This window comes from Loxodonta africana, chromosome 20 (assembly GCF_030014295.1).
Source record: "Loxodonta africana isolate mLoxAfr1 chromosome 20, mLoxAfr1.hap2, whole genome shotgun sequence".
NCBI classification, from domain to species: domain Eukaryota; kingdom Metazoa; phylum Chordata; class Mammalia; order Proboscidea; family Elephantidae; genus Loxodonta; species Loxodonta africana.
Genome location: NC_087361.1, coordinates 77,053,857 through 77,078,823, shown reverse-complemented (window position 1 = coordinate 77,078,823; position 24,967 = coordinate 77,053,857). Strand labels below are relative to the sequence as shown.

The 24,967-nt window shown below is 37.5% G+C and overlaps 1 long non-coding RNA gene across 12 annotated transcripts in view; it reads right to left on the bottom strand.

The window, feature by feature from the left end:
* LOC111750700 (uncharacterized) overlaps positions 1-24,967 on the bottom strand; it is a 231,195-nt gene that overhangs the window by 184,127 nt on the left and 22,101 nt on the right. For all 12 annotated transcript variants that reach the window (XR_010318764.1, XR_010318763.1, XR_010318762.1 and 9 more), the window contains exon 2: positions 2,209-2,375. This is a non-coding gene — a long non-coding RNA (uncharacterized LOC111750700). The remainder of the gene's footprint in view (positions 1-2,208; positions 2,376-24,967) is intronic.

The window sequence follows — 24,967 nt, the reverse complement described above, 5'->3', positions numbered from 1 at the left end:
TTCAAATATTAGCCCGAGTGAATATTTCTCTTTTAGATTTGGTTGATATTCCTAGAAAAGCTAAAAAGTTAGTTTAGAAGTATGACTAAAAATTGTAAAACTAGCTTTCATAAGCGTATTTTTAATATTTTGGTTTTTAAATTATATCTTCATAGACGAGCTAGACATTTCTATATGACAACCCAAAATGCCTCTAATAATAGGGCCTAGCTCTTTACAGTGGATATCCTTCCTATTCCTATCTCTGCCAATTCTTATGGGAATACTCATAAACAAAAGCCCCACCCACTGCCGTTGACAAGAAGATATAATTTTTTTCTAATATATATTTTTAAGTATAATGCTAGCAATGGGAAAAGAACTTCTGAATTTCCAACACAATTTATGAACTAACTCATTTTTTTTCTGGGCAGTTCTTTTTGCTCTAGTTGAAACTACAGAACAGCAGAAATAAACAAATTATTAAAAAGTCCAATGAGGATTGTATTTGCATATAGAAATAATATTCATCTGAGTACAAAATTTAAGTTGGCTTACTTACTTTATACATACACATAAGTCAGAAGGTATATGAGCTCTTGAAATAAGCAGCTAACATATTTTCAGATATGTTTTTCTATAGGAATATTTTCCCTAAGCAGTTTCAAAGAACATTCTTGCTTACATTGCGTTACAGTTACATTTTACTGGGCACACAGTTTGATGATTATAGCTTTCCTCAAGCATTTCTAACCACTTTCTAAGAAAACAGGTTCTTTGTCCAAATATATGCAAAACTATAATTAAACCAATGGCACTTATAGACTAGCTGAATGAGTTAGGACGCATTATTTTCTGGCCTTCGTTTTCTTCATCTGAATATGACAGTGGTATTACACAGTTTCCATGCTTTCTTCCAGCTGTATGATTCTGCTAATCCCAATGAAAATATAAGGATAAAGTCATATGGAGGAGCAAAACTCCCAAGGGTGTGGGGAATATTATGTAAACTGGGCAAACGCCTGTATCTCTCATCATTTTGTAGGTGATCTTGTTACTATTAAAATTCATTCTTCAAATTTCTGTATCTACAAACTTACTTCAAACCCTCTGGGCAGGGGGAGTTTTTCTGAAATCTACAGTCACAACACATTCATAAATGAGTTAGTACCTAGCTGGAATTCAAAAAAAAAAAGGATGAAAGCTAAGGAAATGAAGAAAGGAAAATAAGATCTGGAATTGTCAAAGGCAGGAATGAGATCCAGTAGAAGTGGGGAACACAAATATGGTGGGAAATAGAGACTAACTGGGAATGGGGATTCGAGGAAAGAATCAACCACCATGTACAATATCTTCAAAACTGGGGGCCTTTTGACTGTAATATCTGAAGTGTTTTCTTTCCAGACTCTGCTCTTAAGTAGCCATATCTTGAAATTGCCTGACTCCAACAGCTGATTCAGTTGCCACCACAGAAATAGAAATTATAGCCTTCAACCTTTCATTTTATCCCTCTTACCTATAATTCTCTAGTTCCAGTCTGTCTGACCACTTGACAAGGTTGTTGTTTTTTTCTCTTGTTTTGTTTTGTTTTGTTTTTAATTAGTGCAGCACTTAAATATGCTTTACACACAAAGCACAGTAGACAGCTTTGGAAACTCTTGATGGGAATAAAAAAGTATCCCACTGGAAATGTAGAATGGCTCATGGGTCACTCAGAGAGATGATTCCCATAACTGAGATTGCCATGTGTCTTATTAAAAGCCATCGTTTCCCTGGAGGTCTTTCTTGAAAAAATGTTAAGATACTTTACAGATTGTATATAAGGATGTTTTTCAAAGCTTTACTGATCTATTTTCACATGTGTGTTGTTTGGTTAGGTCCTTCAAAGGGCTTCAAGGTTTACTTTTATATTTAAAAAGAGTGAAGATGAAAGCTATTATTTGAATCCAGCATTGCATTCAGGGGCACCAAGATGCTTATTATAGCTGGCCTGATGATACAGTCAAAGAGTCTCAGGGATGTCAGTCTCCTGTAATGTGTATTTAGGTGCCCTGTCTGCTGGGTCGCCCAAGTGATGTGGCATATATTTGATGAAAGGACAGTAAACAACACCAATTATGAAAGACATCTGTTAATGAGAGGAAGAAAAGGAAGGGGAGAGGGGGACCAAAGAAATTCTCTGCAATAGAAAAAGCAAAGCATTTCAATTGAACCCAAAAAATGACATACCATAATCATGTCCTAATTTTGGGGTACAACTAGCCCAGCTCTCTACTTCTTTGGAGACCTGACATGCTTCTTCAGCCTCAGTGGAGCTGTCATCCAAGATGTAGGTCAAACTGCCTTCAGTTTTCTTCATTGATTTGTCAGTAAATCCCAGTAGTTTTGCCAAATCCCTGTGCAAAACAAAAAAAAAAAGGTTTTATGTGAAACTTGGCCATGTTAACCAAATCAGCTAAAAGTGATTTTTATCCTCTTTTACAGGGACTTTTGCCAGGCCAACAATCAGTAGCAAGCTGCCAACTTTTTACATCCTAAATTTCCCCTTCCCTAGGGCTACTAATTTGGACCCAGAAAACATTGTTTTGTTTTGTTTCTTTCTTTTCCATAAAATAAGCCTGGTCGAATATCAACCAGAGACCCCTGAAAAGATAAACTAACTAGTTTGGGCTCCCTCCAGTAGGCTAATTAATTATAAAGATTAGTTTTGCTTTGGCTGCTTTCCCAATATGTAAAAATGTTTTTTTTTTTTAATATTTGTACAGTTATTATGAAATCTAGATTTTCTTCCCAAATATCTTAAATATATTTGCTTTTTTTCTATCATCAAATTTCTCTGAGCAAACTAATTCAAATATTACAATTATCCTATGCTATTTTTATATTTATACCATTTTTCTAGAATGATAATAGTTGAGTTTGCAAATAAGAAAACATTGAGTGTGATTAAGTAATGTAATGTTTCCCCTTCAATTAGGCTGAAGGTGTCTCTTTTATTTTCTCTTGGTAGCATGCAGGGGGCCATAATATTGCCCGTATTTCCTGGCTATCATTTCAGCTCATTCAGCTATTCTGCTCACCCCCCACTTAGCAGTAATATGACAAGCAACGGAGAGTTAATATAAATCCTATGCCAGATACATTTTAAGAAACTCCAAATCTCAGAGTATCGATTGAATGTTGAGACATTCTGAAAAGTGAAACAATACAGCAATCAAATGGTCTGTAGTGTGGTAGGTAACTCCTTAGCTTTTTACTGATTTATTTCACTGAATTTCCTGGGGGGCTTCCTATCCTAATTAATGACATTGGACTGCCCTTCATATTAAACTTTAAAGTTTCAGAGCAAAACAAAAATATTTCCCCCACATGTTCTTATTTTGGAGCGAATGCTGCCTTTGATGATTGATCCCTATATGATTTTTTAAAATTGACAAAATTCCTCATACTGGAAATGGGGAAACTGAGGCTCCAAAACTTACCAAGATTTGAGGGGTTGAATAGGGATAAAAAGTTATGCTCACCAAACTCCCAGATTAGTGCTCCACCAGGCTTCCTGTTGATGGTAAATAGATGACCTCTTTAAGCGCGGAGGGTAAGTGTTTTTAATGCCTCCAATCAATTTCATTATTTAATGTTATAAATCTCTTATTTAAAAAGCCATAGACTATTCTGATTAGATTTGAAAGGATGGCTGGAATGAAGCTTGACATGAATATTGTTTTGAGAAGAAGAGTTTAAATAAAATGTTGAAATTGTTGTGAGGTTTACCTAATATTCCAGTTTTCCTCCCAGTCCTCTCTAATTAGATTATGAAGTAATTTGTTAGTCTCTCTTCTCTCTCTGATGCTCCAATTGACTAAAGACATTTCAAATTTGTGGGAGCTCAAAAGACGATGGGTGAAAAAAAATATATATATATGTTCTCTGTTGACCTACACAGAGATTTTTTTTTTAACTTGTGCTAAAACTTTTTTTTTCGTTAAAATATCCGAAGTGTAATTTCTTGCTATATTACCCCTGACAGCTACTATTAACTGTATTTTAACCTGTTAAAGCCTAACACTTTCTACAATGTATTAAGCCCATTCTAAGTTTTCTACAAAGGTCCAGCCGCTCCATCAAGAACAGAGTGCTGTCGACTGAATTTGGGGGTGTAAACAAGCTCCGTTTGAAATAGAAGTTTCTACTCAAGGTTTTCAATTTAGCTATCAAAGCCCAGGACTAAGAACATCGGAGTAACACAAAATCCCATCCAAACACCAGTTTAACACTTCTTATAGCATTCTCCTGTTGAAAGGTGGCCTCACCACCGTTTTGCACATGCGATTGATTTTGCATTGTTCGGAATATAAAATTAAGGAAACACAAACACAGCACCAAGTCAAAAATCTAAGGGGACAGCTAAAAGGTGCTCTCTCCTTCCGTAAAAAGATTATTCTACACTAAAACTTAAAACATTCTCTCTTCTTCTCCGTCTCCCTGTTTTTCCCTCTTCCCATCTCCTCTCTCTCTCTCTCTGTCTTACGTGAATATGTTATGACATAATTCCCTAGCTCATTTTATGTTGCTATTCTTTTATCATGTATTTATCTTTCCTCCTCTAGAAGTTACCCTGGCATGCTTGGATTTAGGTAGGAAGAAAAGCAAGCTCTTAGGAAATGCTGATTTTTCTTTGTCTCCCAGTCCTTGCCTCTGCACCTACAGACTGCCTGGCATGATGCAGAGGCCAACCAGACGTCCTCGCTATTAGATGCCAACAGAAGGGGCAGTGAAAGCCAAGGGCCTTGGGCTCACAGGCTAAAACTTGCAACCTTGGCAAGGCTCAGATGCCAAGGTTTGAATCTCTCATAAACCAGTTGCTGCCTCTCCAGTAATGATACCCTGGGGCCGCTGGGAGGAGATTCTTTTTATAGGAAGAATACTCATAAGGATTTAACATAATCTTTCTGAACCCTTTGATTCAATAGTTCTTTTTTTAAAAACTTCTCCCCTTATTTTGTAAGACCTGTGATGTGAGCTAGCGTTAATTCTTCCTGCAATAGTATAGTATGTAATCAACAGCCTCTGTACTTGAGCTCCAGATTCTTTTCCTTCTAATCCAAGTGCTTCAGCCTTAGAAAACAAAATATCTTGCCGCTGAGTGTCTTTCTACAGACCGAAAAGACCTTAGGTTAAAGAACCTTCGTTAGGCTTTTTATGTAATCAAACGCAATTTCAATTTGCCTCAACTCTTCAGCCCCTGCCTCTCTGGAATTGCATGTATGTGTTAGCTTTCAGTTTTTCTCAGTAGTGTTTTACACATGAAATCTATTTGCACGGAGAAAATGGGATCTTTGTGTCTTTGTCTCTGGGCATACAGCTCTCTGGCATGTTCTGGCCGGAGCTCTGACTGTCGAGGCACTGGGGGAGGGGCCTGGCAGTCATTTGTCAGCTTCTCCTGCATCTGTAATTTCTGGCCACTCAGCAGCATTAGAGGGTCTAAGACGGGGGTGAGGAGGTGGGGGGAAGAGCTTGTCACTGATGAAAGCCAAACCCCGAATAACTGTTCAATGTTAATGGCCAAAGAAAGAGGGGGAGAGTCTGACAAACTTTTATTGTGCTTTAATGAAAAGATTTTTTGGAAATGGCTAATGCACATATTGCACATGGTAACATTTTTAGACCTCTGCTTCGAAAGCCCCTGTCCATGTTGTTACTGATTTCCTTGCTCTTAGCTTGGCAATGGCTCATGAAACCGTTTTAATTTTCCGCCAGTGGCTGCTGGTTCTTTCTGCCCCCATTTCCTTGTAACAAAACTGACGGCCCAATTAAACATCTGCATTTTTTAATGTGGATTTCCCTCCATAACCGTTTCGCTTTTCTTCTAAAACTTCCAGATGTTTGGGCTCCTTTATGATTTTAATGCATGCAAGTATATTTGTTCCCATTTCAAAAAGAAAGAGAGCGCTCGATGGACTGACCAGATGTGTCTATATGAAAAGCTTCTTCATACACCAATAATCAGGTTGATATTTTTATCTCTGTATGGACACATTTACATTAGAATATATCTGACTGTCTTTCAGCACTTGACTAATTGAGTTGACGTTTGTAACATATTTTTGCAGGCTCTTAGAGTTCAGGATTCATACTGTGATGTGTTAATCGTTGTGACAGATGAAGAAAGTATCTGAGTCTGTTATCTCAGTGTCTAATAATAGGGGTGCTTTGTTTTTTCTTTCTTTTTTTCCGTTTCTTTTTCTCTGTGAGAGATAAGAAGTTTTAAGCTATGTGAGGCAACAATGTATTTTGACTCAGTTTCCGGCTTTGTACAAACACTAAAGGAATCATCAGTGTTGTGCCTCGAAGTGTCTGGAAGAGAGTTAAGAGTCTCTAGTATATTTGCAGAAAACCTGTTTCCCATAATTAATAACAGGAAGCTGGGTAAACAAGCTTTTGCTGACAAATGAAACCGAAACAGTCACGTATACACAGAAACGTGGGAAAAGGAACAAAGCAGCAGTATATGGTTCTACCAGAAGAGTGGTACTACAGTTCCTACATACTCATGCACTGCTCACATAGAAGTCAAGAGTAAATCACCATTAATTTTACATTTCAGGGTGATTTCTGACCATTTAAACACACGCTGGCAGAGTGGAATCTTTTCCCCCATTGGTTAGTATGTGAAAGCAATCTTAGCTTATTTATACATTTAACATTTAGACAGAAAATCATTATTTCCTGGAAGGCAGATTTTCCAGGCAACCAAGTAAACATGAAGAAAAGCCAATTTTTTTTTTAATGTTATTATGAGGTTTTTAAAAGGCTATTCTTGCAGCACATTCCTAGAAACTTCTAATAAGAAAATTTTGGTGTGTGTAAGGTTTTTTTGGGGGGTAGGGGTGGGGGAGGAAGGTGGGGCTGGAGTGGTATATTCATGATGTTTCAAGCAAACTGAGGGCAGCATTCATTAATAAGCGGACAAAATGGATAACTGGGCAACTTGACCCACTTGTGCTGAAAAGCACTGGACAGAGCTTACTCGGGGAAGTGAAGTGTCTTTATCTTCCAATTGTGTCATAGAGTGAGGACGCCTGAGCTTAGAATTGACCTTGAAAGCAGCAAACTGATGTAATATGTGGTTTCCCTGCTTCTTAGAAACAGTGAGCTAGGTATTACTTTCTCGAGTTTTTATTTATTTATTAATGTTTTACAGAGTCTACTGCTTAATTTGCAGGTAAGTCTAAAGAACGTTTGATTAATCCTTTAAACAAAAATTTTTATGGCATTCTAGGACTGTTAAATGTAAAACCAAGCTTAATCAAGGGTTTATTTCTGGTTTTCAAGTATGAATAGGAGAATAAGGTATGAAAGCCAAACTAAGAGAATGCTTTTGTTTTGTGATGTCTTCTCTTTTCTTTGGCTTCATCAGAGCACAATGTACTAGCAAGTCTTCAGATGAACCTAATGGAGCAAATTTGGTGTATTTGTGATGAGAGCAGTGATGAGCTCTGCATAACTGCCAGAGTCAGCAAATCAGCTTGTCTGTGTAGGAAAGTATGGATTAAAATTTCCTTTCCGAAAAGTGAGATCTGGAGGAAAAAAATATTATAGACATGCCTCTCAGCATTATACATGCTACTGGGGCTTGGGAAAATATTTTGATCAAAGAGCTGAAATAACATAAAGCAAAGTTACAAGTTAGTCCAGTGTAAATTTTTGCACAGCAATGCCTTTTGGTTCAAGTGGTTTGTGTATGGTATATGAATTTTACTCTTCTGTTTGCAAATCACGTAAATATATGCTTTATGGTTTTGCTGACTTAGTGTCTTATGGCTTTTATTTGCTTTTTAGTGACCTTTCTCAGGAAAAACTGAAAATCTGTTCCTGACTTCTCCCTATCCCCTTTATTTTTTGTCTTCTTCTGTTTCTTTTTTTCTATCTATCGTCTATCTATTTATCTATCTTTTAGCTGCCTCACATGCATGCAAAAGCTGGACAGTCAATAAGGACGCCTGAAGAAGAATTGATGCCTTTGAACTATGGAGTTAGCGAAGAATATTCAATATACCATGGACTGTCAGAAGAATGAACACATCTGTCTTGGAAGAAGTACAGCCAGAATGCCTCTTAGAAGTGAGCATGGTGAGACTTCATCTCATGTACTTTGGACAGGCTATCAGGAGGGATTAGTCCCTGGAGGAGGACATCCTGCTTAGTAAAGTAGAGGGTCAGAGAAAAAGAGAAAGACCATCAATGGGATGGATTGACAAAGTGGCTTCAACAGTGGGCTCAAGCATAGCAAGAATTATGAAGATGGTTCAGGACCAGGCAGTGTTTTGTTCTGTTGTACATAGGGTGGCTATGAGTCAGAACCAACTTAATGACACCTAACAACATGTTATCTATCTATCTGTCTATCTGTGTCTATCTCTGTGCAAATTGCCTCTAACAAGTATTTCAAAGAGATAAAATATACGGGTACGAATGGAAACTGGCAAAGTTTTTTGTTGACTACTCTGTGAGTCTTGTCTTCCAAACTTTTAGTAGACCCCTGCAGACTAGCTGGTACCTGCTCAATTTCCAACATTAGCTGATGAATTTTCATTGTGACTGTCAGGTACTAGCTGGGCAAAGCCCAGAAACAGTGTTTGCTGAAGTGCTAGGATACATTTGGACTATTGGTACAATTCTTTGACAGAGAATTCAACAGCTTCAACAACTCCCTCCCTGTCTCCTCTTAAGATTCATTTTCATCATCAAACATAAATCTATGACTATATCATACTTCCCAAAACAAGGAAGTTCTTTCAAACTTTGACCAGGTCTCTTGAGAGCTTTTTTGTCTTACGATTTTGCATGTTTTAGTTAGCACATCCCAATATATTTCCTGTCATTGTCATCTTTCTAAACACTGCAACCTGTAACACACACCAAGCCCAGCAGAGGAAAACATGTTATCTTGTTAATAATATGCTTGCAACAGGAGTTATTAAGATTGAAGAACAGTTTTTAAAAAATCTATTCAAATGTGAAGAGATGATGGTTATGATGGAAACTACATCAAAGTAGCATTAAGATTTTATTTGTACCAGGATTGGACAAGGACATTGTCTGTAAATATTAGGAATGTGGATTCTTCTGTAACAAACAATAGAACAAACCTAAAATATAATAAGCAATCATTTCATTTTTGCCTTAAATAAGAGCAAAATGGTGAATAACACTGTCATCCAGTCAGCATTCTTCTTTACCCTGTTCCACCATCTACATGTCTTCTTCCTCCAAAGGAAAATCAAATTTGCTTTGATGGAGAGAAAAGTTTGTTTGTAAATTTTAATTGTAAAAGTAAAAACATGTTATTCTTGGTGGTTTAACAAGTAGATTATATTTCCTCTTTAACATATTCAGAAGCTGATTTAGTTCTGCTTGACAAAATACGTAGCTGTTTAAGAATAAAACAATGCTTTAAGTCTATGTTGCAGTTTTCAGTTTTAAATGACAAACTTGAACAAAGTTCCTTAAGAGAGTGCCTGATTTTTTAAAGGAACCTGTGTATTTATTTACAGAATGCTTAGAAAAATCGAAGTATGCATCATGAATTTTGTTGACTTTTACCTGCTTGGGGCCCTTTTACTTGCTTGGGGTTTTGAGCTTGGCTGCTAACCACCATCAGCTCCTTGGAAACCCTATGGGGAAGCTCTACTCTGTCCCGTAGGTTCACAATGAGTGGGAGTTGACTCAGTGGCAATAGATTTGGGTTTTTGTTTGTTTATTCAAAACTTAAAAGTAGAGTACGTACATTCTCTTCTGTGGAAGAAAAGTAGAACAATGTACATGTATGTAGCCTTTGGGACCTGATGATGTCTAATTGCACATTTCTGTTCTGCTTGGGATACAACATCCCTAATGTTTTCAGCTCACTTTTACTGAACAGTGTGATAAATAAGCATACCAAACTGTACACAGAAGACAGGACACAAGTCCACACTGCCTGTTTCTATTGTTTCTTCTTTCCGTGAATAAGCACCCACTGCTCATGTGACCAGGATGTACGCCCCTCGATTTGGCCGATACTATTTCTTCTTTAGTTTCCTTGATGGCAATGGAGTCAACTGCCATTTATACAGCTGGGAAGAAAGATTTATTAGGAAAACACAGATTTTGGCTTTTTTATTTTTGGTAAGTTTTTTGCTTCCTTGTATAAATTCTGTGACAGCAAGTAATAAAGTCAAACTTGCAATATGAACTTAAATCCTATAATTTCACATAATGAAATTTCCTCCTTTAATGATATGTATTAAGAAAAGCCACTCAACATTTCTTTATTGTACTTTGAGCATAACGCACACTTTGTATTATACATAATGTAGCAATGTCTTCATTTTCGATAATTAGCTATTACAAAACTAGCACTGTGTAGATTGTGAAATTCATTGCCAATAGAGGGCAAAAAGATAACTTCTTTATTTTTTATGTTTCTAGATTTCCATCTATAAATTCAAGAAGAGTTCATTTGGTTATGGTTTTATAGCACTATAAGAAAATATTTCTAATGCTAATTATTAGCTTAAAAATCCAAAAAACCCGTTGCCACTGAACTGATTCCGACTCATAGCAACCCGATAGGACAGAGTAGAACTGCCTTGTAGGGTTTCCAAGTCTTTAAATCTTTAGTGAGGCCAACTGCAGCATCCTTCTCCCACGGAGGGCTAGTGGCTTCAAACTGCCGAGCACTTTACCATTGCACCACCAGGGCTCCTAAACACTGAAGAGTTGGTCTATACAACCAAAAGAAATCAAACCCATTGCCACTGAATTGATTCTGACTCACGGTGACACTATTTGTTACAGAGTAGAACTCCCCCAAAGGGTTTCCTAAGCTGTAATTTTTATGGAAGCAGATTGCCAGGCCTTTCTTCTTCGATTATAGTAAGTTCTAAATATTTGTGGTTCTGAGGGGCAGGGTATTTTACATTTTTATTACTGGGATTTGAAAATGTTGGATCTTTGAACCTAACAAAACAACCGAATAACCATTTCATTGCAGTCTCTAACTGTATTTAGCATACTCATGGAAAGCAGACCAGAATGGCACTGAATCGAAGACACAGACGAATAGTACACTGCAATTTCTACTCTCACATAATCATCTGAAAACATCTAAAACCATGCAGTCAGGATTTAAGCATTCCTGGTTTTCAGTCAATCTAATTTCCAAACTGTGGGGCTAAGCATCAAAGAATCTGACGGGATAAATTGCTTTATCCTTCTAATAAAAAAATAGTGTCTTCTAAATCAAGAAAATTCACTCGTTCCCCTTCACATCTGTACAGGAACATGAAATACAAATATGTTATGTAAATATAATATTTTCATCAAAAGAGGACTTAGACATTGCCTAACCAATGAGACTATTCTCAACAAATTATACAGGGTCCACTTGAGTGCCATTGTACATGCAAAACAAGGTTTCCTTCCATATTTTAATATATTCTTAATCCAGGAAATAGTATTGAATGAATGACCCTGGCTAGAGAAAGGTGTTTTTGTTGTTGTTAGTGATCATAGAATTGATTCCAGCTCATGCCAACGTCATGTGCAAGGTAGAACTGCTCTATAGGGTTTTCCAGGCTGTGACCCTTCAGGAGCAGATTGCCAGGCCTGTCTTCTGAGACACCTCTGGGTGGGTTTGTACCACAACACTTTCAGCTAGTACTTGAGTGCTTAGCCATTTGTGCCACCTAGGGACTCCTCCTAGAAGGAAGTTGGTGTTCCCTATTTCTTGTACTATGTCATCTCCAATACTCACATGTGTAAATGTCCCCATGATCAGGGATTCACACAACACTGAGGACTGAAATTAAAAGACGGATCTAAGAGGATATACCTTATATGAGATGACAGGACTCATCTCCGATGGGACAGAGAGTCAAACCCAGAAAAACCAAGCCCATTGCCATCGAGTCAATTTCCACTTATAGTGACCCTGCAGGACAAAGTAGAACTGCCCCATAGGGTTTCCAAGGACCGGCTGGTGGATTCGAACTGCCTACCTTTTGGTTAGCAGCCAAATGCTTAACCACAGCCTCACCAGGGCCCCAGTGGGACAGAGAAGAGGTTAAAATTCTCTTTGGATACTTTGCAAACTTTTCATCTTTTTTTTTTTTTTCCTCCACTTATATAATGTGCAATTGATAGAAGCCACCAGGTTAATTGCCTTTCAAGGCTACTGGCAGGCTTTTCCTTACTTAGATCACTTAACTGAAATGATTATTTGGGAATTAGGACCTCAGAAAGTAGGGACTATGTCTAACTCACTGTTAATTGTTCTATCTCTTGGCCAGAATATCAAGCATTTTAGGGGTTGCCAATAAATGCATTTTATACATATATACACATACATATTAAAAAAAGAAACCAAACCGTTGCTGTCGAGTCAATTCCAACTCTCTCTGTCTAGTATATATATATGTGTATGTGTGTATGTATACATATTTTCCTATTTGAGTGTTAGTGGAAATCTACAGAGAGACACCTTGTGGAGGAGCAATGACTCACAAGTGTGTGGGGGGAAAGACTTTAATGTCAGTGTCCATACTTCCTGATTAAAATGTGGCTATTTGCACCCCGCTCTTTTTTTTTTTTTCTAAATATAGTAGCAGACAAGAATCTCCAAAAATTGCTAAGTTCTTATTCAAGAACGGGAAAAAAGGACTGGTGGGCACCCTAACGTTTCAATAAAATGTTGGTCCAGCGCAATGCCATCATTAGGAATAAACTTGTTAGCTGATTGTTTAATCTTTTAGATTAAATGAAGAGGTAACAGAAGAAATGTTTCAGATAAAAATAGTAGGTCTTTGGTTAATATCTTAGAAAAAGAATGAATATAAGTACAGTCAGGGCTAGCAATAAACTTATATTTTTACCCTTAGAATTTTTTTTTTAAATAATATCTTTAGGTATACTTTGAATTAAAATTTTAAACATGCAGCAGAACAAAGCAACATGGAAACATCACTTGTGGAATGTAATTATTCCCCCATATAGGGGAGTTACTGCTCAAAAGTAAATTATTGAATGGTTACTTTGGACCTCAAAAATTCATAATACTGCTGGAAATCACATGCTTGTAAATAACATGCTAAAGATTTTTTATAAAGCCAACCATTTAGTAAATCCTTTTTTTTTTTTTCAGAATTTTCCCTAATGGTAAAAATACTTTACATACGTTCTTTTAAATAAAAACTTTTCTTGTGTATGTAGAAAAAAAATAAAAAAACAAAACTGCGAAAATGCAAAATTTAGAAGACAGAAGAGTCACCTTGGAACTCTGGGATCTGGCTTGACCTATGACACAAAGAATGTCACCCTGGCCTCTCTGAGGACTGGGGTTAATCCTAACAGATGAGCTCCCTAGAGAGGAAGTGGGAGAATAATTGCCACTGTAAATATGATATCATGGAGTCCCCTCTGTAAAGACATTTCTTTAATCTACATCTGGTTGAATCTCACTTAGTAAAAAGTCTTAAAGGATAACTTGACCTTGGCTTTAACTCAAAATGTATTCAGAATCCGGCCACCTCTCACCACTTTCACTGCTACTGCCCTAATCCAAGGTACCTACACCTCTTGCCTGGTTGAATAAAAAAGAAAAGCGAGCAATATGTATATCCGAAGAAGAGCTTTCCAAACTAAGGGCATAGCAAGGGCCAATACCCTGAGGCCATAATGTTCTAACTAGCCTCCATGCTTCATTCTTATCCCTACTCCCATCCCTAGCCTAACCTGCTCTTCACAAAAAAGCCAGACAGACAGTGTTAAAACTACAGCCAAATTATATAAATTCGCTGTTCACAATCTCCAATAGCTCTCTATTTAACTCAGAATACAATTCCAAATCTTAACCATGGCCTACGAGTGTCCTACATTACCTGTCCTTCCCCACCCGTTCGTGGTATCTCCTGCCATTGACTCCTTGTTCACTCTGTTTCAACCGACATGGCCTCCTTATTCTTTCACAATCACTGCGAGAAAATTCCTGCCTCAGGGTATTGGCCCTTGCTATGCCCTTAGTTTGGAAAGCTCTTCTTCGGATATACATATTGCTCGCTTTTCTTTTTTATTCAAAGTTCAACCGAAATACTATCCTACCATAGAACTCTTTCCTGACAGCCTTGTATAAAATGTCATACCTCCTTCCTTCATTCTTTTATTTATCTTCTTAGTACTTCTTGGCACCTGACTTATTATGTTTTCTGTGTATCCCCTCTAACTAAAATCTAAGCCACAGGAGAGCAGGGAATGTGTCTATTTTGTTGAGCACTGTCTTCACAGAACCTAGGAGAGTGCCAGACTCATGGTAAAAAGGTATTCAATAAATACATGTTGAATAAAGGAATGAGTGGTTAGCAATTAATTCTCAGAGATATATAAGCCATAAACCATAATATCTCTTAGGAATACAACTAGTTTTTTTGTTTTGTTTTGTTCTTATTCCATAGTCACCTCTTATAGTCTTATAATGGTCCTCCTGTTTTATGTAATTCATTTGTTTTTCAAGGTGTATTCTTTGATGAGCTCTCTTTATCTGTTCGTTCTAATGATTAATATTTATGATTAATAACTAATTAATATTTATGGCATACACAGGGCATATGTAAGGCATATATATACAAACTAAAATCTGCAAAAGTCCTTTGGGCACCCTTTTAGCTCAGTAATGAAGTCACTCCTGAGGTTCACCTTTCAGCTAAGCATTAGACAGGCCCATAAGACAAAATGAGACTAAATGGGCACACCAGACCAGGGACAAGGACAAGAAGGCAAGAGGGGACAGGAAAGCTGGTAATAGGGAACCCAAGGTTGAGAGGGGGAGAGTGTTGACATGTTGAAGGGTTGGCAACCAATGTCATAAAACAGTATGGGTACTAATTACGTAGTGAGAAGCGAGTTTGTTCTGTAAACCTTCGTCTAAAGTAAAATTAAAAACAAAAAAAGAAAAAAAAATCTGCAAAAGTAACCATTGTCTTCAACACTGGACATTTATTGAGCATAGATCTGTAAAGTCATGGAAGTCAGAGAAAATGCAATTTATATAAAACCCCCAGACCCAGTGCCGTCGAGTCGATCCCGACTCATAATTACATCAAACAACTCCTATCCAATTTCCCTCAATTTCTAAGGCTTTTGTGTTCTCCTTGCGAAGAAAAGTGAGACTATTTGAGTGTTACAATTTACGCATAAATAATTTAGTTGTCTTAACATTTCTAGAGATACTTCAGTCCTAGCTGTGGCTCTTGGATTTCTACAGGAATTTTTCTAAGGCCTTATTCATTGAATATTTCAACAAGTATTCTTTTGGCACCTAGTAGATTAAGAGAATTCTGATGGGTGATTGGAATTCTGCCTTCAAGGATCTATCTTCTGTAGATGGAAAGACAAACACAAAGAACAAAGTGAGAAGTCCACGGAAAGGTATAGAGTTGAAAGGTTGTTGGAGTTTAAAGAAGGGATTAGGTCTAGCAGGGACAGATAGGGAAGGTGTGTTGGAAAAGGTAGCATTTGTTTTGGGTTAAATACGTACATTCAGAGAAGAGTAGGGTAAGGAAATATTTCAATAGAATGAAATATCATAAACATGCTATGTAGGTATGTGGAAAACAAAACAATAAACTCAAATATCATTGGAAAACTTGGGCTAAGATCATTTATACACTTGAACTTCCTGTATAAAAAAAAAGAGTATACTAAATCCAGTATATATATATATATATATATATATAAAAAAAATCCAGTATATTAAAAAAAAAAAAATGGAAGGAAGTCAGGATTTCTGTGAGGAGCCCCATGTGGGGCTGGGGCTGTTGAAGGCCACCTTTTCCTTGTGGCCTAAATTTAAACCTAATTGTATATACATGTGGAAATATGCTTCTAAAAAAGAAATAAAAGAAAAATTCTATTCTCTCTAGTTTTATAATTTAAAAAAGGAAATTCTCAATGATCAAGGCAGATTGGAAAAGTCAATAAGTAATAATTATGTATTATTCCTGGCAATGCACCCATATCTCATTTTAAGCTTGTGGAGGAAAACAAAACAAAAAAAATTACATAAAATATTAAACCATTCTTTATATTAGATGTAATTAGGATATATGCTATACAGATTAGGTTATATTTTAATGTGTGAACATAAGTCTTTGCTTGCATGGCAAGATATGTTCTATGTGCACATACTGAGATGCTTTCTGTGTTTGGTATACCCCCCCAAAAAGAAAACATTCTGCCTTAGACTTGATGCTGACTCATAGTTGGAAGAGCAACCCTATAGTAGAAGCACCCTATAGGGTTTCCAAAGCTGTAATCTTTACAGGAGCCGACTGTCACATCTTTCTCCTGTGGAGCCGCTGGTGGGTTCAAACAGCTCACCTTTTGGTTAGCGGCTGATGCGCCACCAGGGCTGCTTTTGTATGCTCAGTAAGTATAAACGTAGCAAACTTGGTAAGAAACTTAGTGTAAAACTGTTCTTCCTTCTTTGTATTTCTAGTAAAAATCAACATTTCATCTTCCTTCTGAAATCCGTGACTTCACTATATCTTTCTTGATACAGTATATTACTAGCAAATACCTGGCATAGGAAGGAACTGTCACTTCCAGCTAGAATTTCAGCTTTCTGCATTTTCCAGATCTGAAAGCATCTTTCCCTTTCTATGGTTTATCAAATAAAAAAATGTCAATATTCTGGTGAAAAATGCATTTGCAGTTATGTGGGGTATTGCGAGGCCCAAGTAAACGTCAGACCCTCAGTAACCAGGTACATGCCCTTGCAAGTCCTTACATGGAGTAACAGCCAAGAACTCTTCCTCTTGTGGGCTGCATTTGCTTTTCACCCTTTTTAATAATGAAATTACTTCTGCCGGAAATTACAGTCTTAAGTGTGTGATCTAAATGTATAAATGAGGGCAAAGGTGAGGAGGAAAAGAAATGATTGCTTGTTCTTAGTCTTTTGTTTAGAGAATATTTTGGGGAAAAAGACAAATTATATTTCACGCTAGAACCAATATTTCACTTTTGGCAGTTACCTCAGATGAATTGATGCCTGCATTATCTTTTTAAAATGCTAATGTGATCCTATCATATTTTTGTGAGAAATCTTCATGTGACTATCTACTGCCTGATATACAGTGAGTTCTCTAGGAAGGTATTTCTGTAAATGAAACTTGTGTTCACAAATGAGCTAGATATGTTTCATAGAATAAAGGATTCTATACTTCCATTTCCCTGGTAAGCACTTGACTACTAGTCAAAAGTTTGGTGGTTCAAACCCACCCAGACGGGCCTCCATAGCAGGGTTGGCAATCTGCTTCTGGAAGGTCACTGCTTTGAAAATTCTATGGAGCACAGTTCTACTCGGACACACATGGAGTTGCCGTGAGTCAAAATCGACTTGACAGCAACTAACAACAACAATGACACTTCCATTGAGCTTCCACTTTGAGAATCGAATGTTGTGTAAATGCCTTTGTGCCTTCATGACGTTTTGTATTATATAAATCTGTCACCAGGAAGGTTGAATATTTTGGAGCTTGCTCTCTGAATACTGACCATCTCTTCAGGTAGGCCTTTCTGTCTAAGTCCTCAGTAATCTTGTCATAGACTCCCTCTTAAAATTATTTCAGAATTAACCAATTGTCATTGAGTTGATTCCATCTCATAGCGACAGTATAGGACACAATAGAACTACCCCATAGTGTTTCCAAGGCTATAAATCTTTATGGAAGCAGATTGCCACATCTTTCTCCCCCGGAATGGCTGGTGGATTAGAACTGCCAACCTTTCAGTTAGCAGCTGCACACTTAACCAGTGTACCACCAGGGCTCCTTCTTCAGAATTAGGTCAGCAGAAATTTGTTGGATGTGTGAGCTTCAGTTTTGCACTAGAATTATTTCCAACATGCAGCATGAGCCTTCCTGGTAGCCATGATTACATCTCTAGAATGTCTGTCCTGAAAGACAACATCTTTGAAGGTCATCTCTGTTATATGACACAACCATCCTGCTGTTAGCTGCCCCGTAAAGCAAGGGGTTGATATTAGTGAAAGGATGGAGAACAGAAGATAATGGGAGCAGAAACATGAGAGAATTCTTCACTACCATCAAGTTTTTGATCAAAATTTTTTCTACTCGCCACAAAAGTTAATAATACCACATCGTGAAATGACTTGGCTAGACAAGTTTTCTTCTTTTGCTGATTAGGCAATGAAAGACTTAATCTTTAGAAGAAATCTTCTATCAAATGTGAATCTCAGGCAACAAAATTTTTCATATGGCAAAATATTTTTTTACATATTTGCCAGGCCGTATTATTTTAAGTAGAGGTTCTGGTGGCACAAATGATTAAGTGCTCAGCTACTAACTGAAAGGTTCATGGTTTGAATCCACCCAGAGGAACCTTGGAAGAAAGGCCTGGCAATCTACATTCAAAAAAACCTATGGAGCACAGTTCTACTCTGAAACACTGGGTCGCCATGGAAGTGACTCTATGGCAACTGTTTTTTGATTTTATTATTTTACATATTTACCGTAGTCAGGTGTTTTTAGAAGGAGCTTTTGTATTAATGTTGAATAGAATCTTTGATTTAAAAGGACATGCTTAATTTGATGGCGAAAGCAGAGTTCAAGTGATTGACAGTGGGGTGGGCAGAAGGTGGGGTGGCTGGCTTGGGTGGAGAGTCCACTTACTCTGCCCTTTACAGATTAGAGCCCTGTCTCTAGTCCCTGGTGGGATAAAGGGTATATACCTCAGGTATAAATCCCCACAGGCTCTATAACCATGGTCCTAAAAGTAATTTCTGGCAATCATTTAAACCTCTGGTTGTAACTCCTCCTTTTGGAGAATGACTTCCTTATTACCATATTTGTTAGTTGCCGTCAAGTGTGTGCTCTGACTCATGGAGACAACATTCATAACAGAATGAAATGTTGCCTGGGTCTGCACCGTCTTCATGATCGTTCGTTTGTTTGAGTTCATTGTTGCAACAATTGTGTAGTGCCTCCCAATCTAGGGGGCTCATCTTCTAGCACTGTATTGGACAGTATCCTATTGTGACCCATAAAGTTTTGATTGACTAATTTTCTGAAGTAGATAGCCAAGACTTTCTTCCTAGTCTGTCTTAATCTTGTCACTATCAGTAACCTGGCTGGTATTTGAAATACCAGCAGCATCATAGCCATTGGGTATTTCAAAAATCAGCATCTTAACCACATGCAAGTCGCCACAGCACTACAAATTGACAGGTGGTGGTATTTTCATATATGTATAGATTAATTTTTAGCTGCCTTTATGGATATTAATTTAGACTAAAAAATCAAAGTTAGGATTTTTTTTTTTTACTTAAAACTTTACTTTTTAATGTCTCACTGAGTTTTATGCATCTCTGAATGGGGAAAAATTTCTTCCTCTACTCCTGAGTTTTTATGTGCATGGAACTCCACTAGTATAATACTCAGCTCTCTCTTCATTCTGCTCTCTCTTTTTAATCTTTATTAAAGAATAGCTTACATGAAATACAACTCAGTAATTTTAAGTGGACACTATGATTTTTTTTCTCCAACCCCCATACCTTCATCCCCCGCTAGCCAACAATCTTTTTTGTCTTGTTCCAGATATTTCATATAAATGGTAAAAGACAATATTTGTCTTTTGAGACTGACTTATGTCACTTAGTGTAATGTTTTCAAGGTTGAGCCCTGTGGTGGCATGTATCAGAACTTTATTTTTCTTTATAGCCAAATAATACCCCATTGTGTGTACATACCACAATCTGTTTATCCGTTCATCTGTTGATAGGCACTTGGGATGTTTCCACCTTTCAGCTGCTGAGAATAATGCACAAAGAACACTGGTGTACACGTGTCTTTTTGGTCTTTACTTTTGATTTTGGGGGGCATTTTTTATATACCTAGGAGTAGAGTTGCTAGATCTTTTGGTATTTCTATGTTTAACATTACTAGATAATGCCATACTGTTTTCCACAGTGGAAGTGCCGTTTGACATTTCCACAAGCCATGTGCAGAGTATTCTGATTCCTCCATAGCCTCTCAAATGCTTTCTTTTTTTCCCTTGATAACAGTCATCCTATCGGGTGTGACATAAGGTAACAATAGTTAGAGCAGACTTGAAGGCAACTAGCAACAGCAATGGGTGTGAAGTGGTATCTCACTGTGGTTTTGGTCTGCATTCCCTCGGTGACTAATGATGTTGAGCCTCTTTTCATGTACTTGTTGGCCATTTGTTGTATATCTTCTTTGGAAAAATGTCTATGCATATCTTTTTCTCATTTTTGTTTTCTTTTTGGGGTTGTTAGTTTTCTTCTTGTTGAGTTTGCATTTCTTCTACTCTTGACAGGCATTTAATTGGGCAGTTTGGAAGGAAAAACTGGGCACATGAGCCAGCATATCTCTCTCTCACTCTTTGGTCAGCTTGCAGAATGCGTGTCCTCTCCATGCTGTCAAGTGTCAGTCCCCAACCTTTGAAGTGTAAGCCATATTCCTTAAAATGTATGGTCAACTTACCAGTAATAAAAATATTTTTTTCTTTCTCCATCTGTTTTACTTTTTGTTTCATTTCAGAACTTGAGTGGAGATAAGGGTTCTACTTATTGAATGCCTCCAAGATCCCAGTCATCTAATGTATTCTTTGGGGAGGGGGTTGTCTTTTTTATAAGAATGAAGAATTATTTATCAACATATATTTACATATATTTCATACTATTATTATGAGACCCAATTTTTTAAATAGTGACTCAGACTGGCTCCAAATTTCACACACTAATATTTTTCTTTTAAAAAAACCTAAATCTACTTCTTCTTTCTAGCTGTGCTGTCATGTAATTTTCTTTGAGGTAAAGTTATAAAATGTAACTAAATTAGGGATAATAAATCAAATGAATACAGATTAAGACTTTTGATGGCAAACACCTATATTATACCTTCTTTTGCTCTATTGGAGAATATACACTGGACCAAAAACAAAACAAACATCTTTTTTTAAAAAAATTTTTGCCACAAATTGTGCTGTTTTGTAGAATTTATATGTGTTGTCTTTATAAAACCTCTTAACTAATGACTTTTAACCAAAGAAGGGACCAAGGTAGAGGTTTACAACTCTGCCTTACTACAGCATTCCTGTTGTTGTTGTTGGGTGCTGTCAAGCCAGTTCCAACTGAGAGTGACCCTCTATGTACAACAGAATAAAACACTGCCTGGTCCTGAGCCATCCTCACAATTGTTGCTATGTTTGAACCCATTGTTGCAGCCACTGTGTCAGTCCAACTCATTGAGGGCCTTTCTCTTTTTCGCTGACCCTCTACTTTACCAACCATGATGTCCTTCTCCAGGGACTGGTCCCTCCTGATAACACTGTCCAATGTAGATGAGAGGAAGTTTCGCCATCCTCCATTCTAAGGAGCATTCTGGCTGTACTTCTTCCAAGACAGACTTGTTGAATATTCTTCACCAACACCATAATTCATAGGCATCAATTCATTATTCATTGTCCAGCTTTCGCATCCATATGAGGATATCAAAATATCATGGTGCCATGGACTGAGTTGTGTCCCCCCAAAATATCTGCCAGCTTCACTAGGACATGATTCCCAATATTGTGTGATTGTCTCCACCATTTTGTGATTGATGTAATTTTTCTACGTATTGTAAATCCTATTCTCTGCCTGTGGTTAATGAGGCAAGATTAAATTATGTTAAAGAGGATTAGGGTGACATGTAACAGCCTTACTCAGGTCACATCACTGATTCAATGTAAAGGGAGTTTCACTGGGATGTAACCTGCATTACCTTTTATCTTATAAGAGATAAAAGGAAAGGGAAGTGAGCAGAGAGTTGGGGAACCTCATACCACCAAGAAAGCAATGCAGGGAGGAGTGCATCCTTTGGACCCAAGGTTCCTGTACAGAAAATCTCCTATACCACAGGAAGATTGATGACAAGTACCTTGCTCCACAGCCAACACAGACAGCAAGTCTTCTCCTGGAGCTATTGCCTAGGACTTCTAGCCTTCCAGACTGTGAGAGAATAAACATCTGTTTGTTAAAGCCATCCACTTGTAGTATTTCTGTTTTAGCAGCACTAGATGGCCGAGACACATGGCTTGGGTCAGGCATACCTTAGTCATCAAAGTGACATCATTGTTTTTTTAACACTTCGAAGAGATCTTTTGTGGCAGATTTGCCCGATGCAATGCATCATTTGATTTCTTGACTGCTGATTTCGTGGGCATTTATTGTGGATCCAAGTAAAATGAAATCATTGACAACTTCAATATTATCGCTGTTTATCGTGATGTTGCTTATTGGTCCAGTAGTGAGGTTTTTTGTTTTCTTTATGTTGAGGTATAATCCATACTGAAGGCTGTAGTTTTTGATCTTCATCAGTTAGTGCTTCAGGTCTTCTTCCGTTTCAGGAAGCAAGGTTGTGTCATCTGCATATCTCAGGCTGTTAATGAGTCTTCCTCCAATCCTGATGTAGCGTTCTTCTTCCTACAGTCCAGTTTCTTGAATTATTTGCTCAACATACAAACTGAATATGTACCGAGAAAAGGTATAAGCCTGACGTACACCTTTCCTGATTTTAAACCACTTGGTACCCCCTTGTTCTTCCTCACTTTATCCATAATTTGTTACAATGGACACAGCAGAATGCCTTTGGATAGTTGATAAAACACAGGTAAATACCTTTCTGGTATTCTTGCTTTCAGCCAAGATCCATCTGACATCAGCGGTGATGTCTCTCATTCTAAGGCCTCTTCTGAATCCAGCTTGAATTTCTGGCATTTCTCTGTCTGTGTACTGCTGCAGCCATTTTTGAATGATCTTCAGCGAAATTTTACTTGTGTGTGATATTAATGAAATTATTCAAAAATTTCTGTATTCTGTTGGATTGCCATTCTTTGGAATGGGCACAAATATGGATCTTTTCCACTTGGTTGGCCAGGTAGCTGTTTTCCAAATTTCTTGGCATAGACAAGTGAGTTCTTCCAGCTTTGGAACTGTTTGTTGAAACATCTCAATTGTATTCCATCAGCTCCTCGAGCCTTGTTTTTCGCCAATGGCTTCAGTGCAGCTTGGACTTCTTCCTTCAATCTGCTCTTGATCATATGCTATCTCCTGAAATGGCTGCATGTCAATCAATTCTTTTTGCTACGGTGACTGTGTGTTCCTTCCACCTTCTTTTGCTGCTTTCTGAGTAGTTCAATTTTTTGCTAGTAGAATCCTTCGATATTGCAACTCAAGTCTTGATTTTTTTCTTCAGTTCTTTTAACTTGAGAAATACCTAGAGTGTTCATCCCTTTTGGTTTTCTAACTCCAGGTCTTTGCACATTTGAGTATAATACTTTATTTTATCTTCTTAAGCCACCATTTGAAATCTTCTGTTCAACTCTTTTACTTCATTTCTTCCGTTTTCTTTAGCTGCTCTACACTCAAGAGCAATTTTTAGAGTCTCTTCTCACATTCATTTGGGTTTTTTCTTTCTTTCCTGTCTTTTTAATGACCTTTTGCCTTCTTTGTGTGTGATGTCATCCCACTACTTGTCCAGTGTTCAGTCAACAGTATTCAGTGCATCAAATCTATTCTTGAGATGGTCCCTAATTAAGTGGGATATACTCAAGGTTGTACTTCTGCTTTTGTGGACTTGTTTTAATTTTCTTCAGTTTCAACTTGAACTTGCATGTAAGCAATTGATACTCTGCTCTAAATTCAGCCCCTGGCCTTGTTCTGACTGATGATATTGAACTTCATTGTCTCTTTCCACAGATGTAGGTGATTTGATTCTTGTGTATTTCACCTGTTGAGGTACATGTGTATAGTCACAGTTTATGTTGTAGAAAAAAAGCTATTTGCAGCGAATAAGTCATTGGTCTTGTAAAATTCTATCATGCAATCTCCATCTTAATTTCTATCACTAAGACTGTATTTTCCAACTACCGATCCTTCGTTTTCAACTTTTGAATTCCAATCACCGGTAATTATCAATGCATCTTGATTGCATGTTTGATCAATTTCAGATTGCAGAGGATGGTAAATATCTCCCATTTCTTCATCTTTGTCCTTAATTCTTGGTGCATAAATTTGAATAATAATTATATTAACTGGTCTTCCTTATAGGCATGTGGATATTATCTTATCACTGACAGCATTGTACTTCAGGATAGATCTTGAAATGTTTTTTTTTTCTTAGTAACCCAGTGCTGCTACAATAGAAATATCACAAGTGGTTGGCTTTAACAAACAAGTTTATTCTCTCACAGATTAGGAGGCTAGAAATCTGAATTCAGGGCCCCAGCTCTCAGGATAGGCTTTCTTTCTCTGTCAGTTCTGGAAGAGGGTCCTTATTGTCAATCTTCCCCTTATCTAGGAGCTTCTCAGTGCAGGCACCCTGGGTCCAAAGGACATGCTCTACTCACTGTGCTACCTTCTTGGTGGTATGAAGTCCCTCTCTCTTCTATATCTCAAAAGAGATTGACTCAAGATACAGCCTAATCCTATAAATTGAGTTCAGCCCCATTAAAATAACTGATTCTAATCCTGCCTCATTTACATCATAAAAAAACCCAAACCTGTTGCTGTTGAGTCCATTCAGATTCATAGCCACCCCGTAGGAACTGCCGCATAGGGTTTCCAAGGATGAACTGTTAAATTTGAACTGCTGACCTTTGGGTTAGCAGCTGAGCTCTTAACCACTGAGCAACCAGGGCACCCATTAACATCTAGAGGTTAAGATTTATAACACACAAGATAATTACATCAAATTACAGAATGGAGGACAACCACACAATACTGGAAATGATGTTCTAGCCAAGTTGACACATATTTTTAAGGGGCACATTTCAATCTATAACAGTTCTTTTTGCCGATGAATGTGATGCCATTCCTCTTCAATTTGCCATCCCCAGCATAGTAGACCATCGTTGCTGTTGTTGTTAGGTG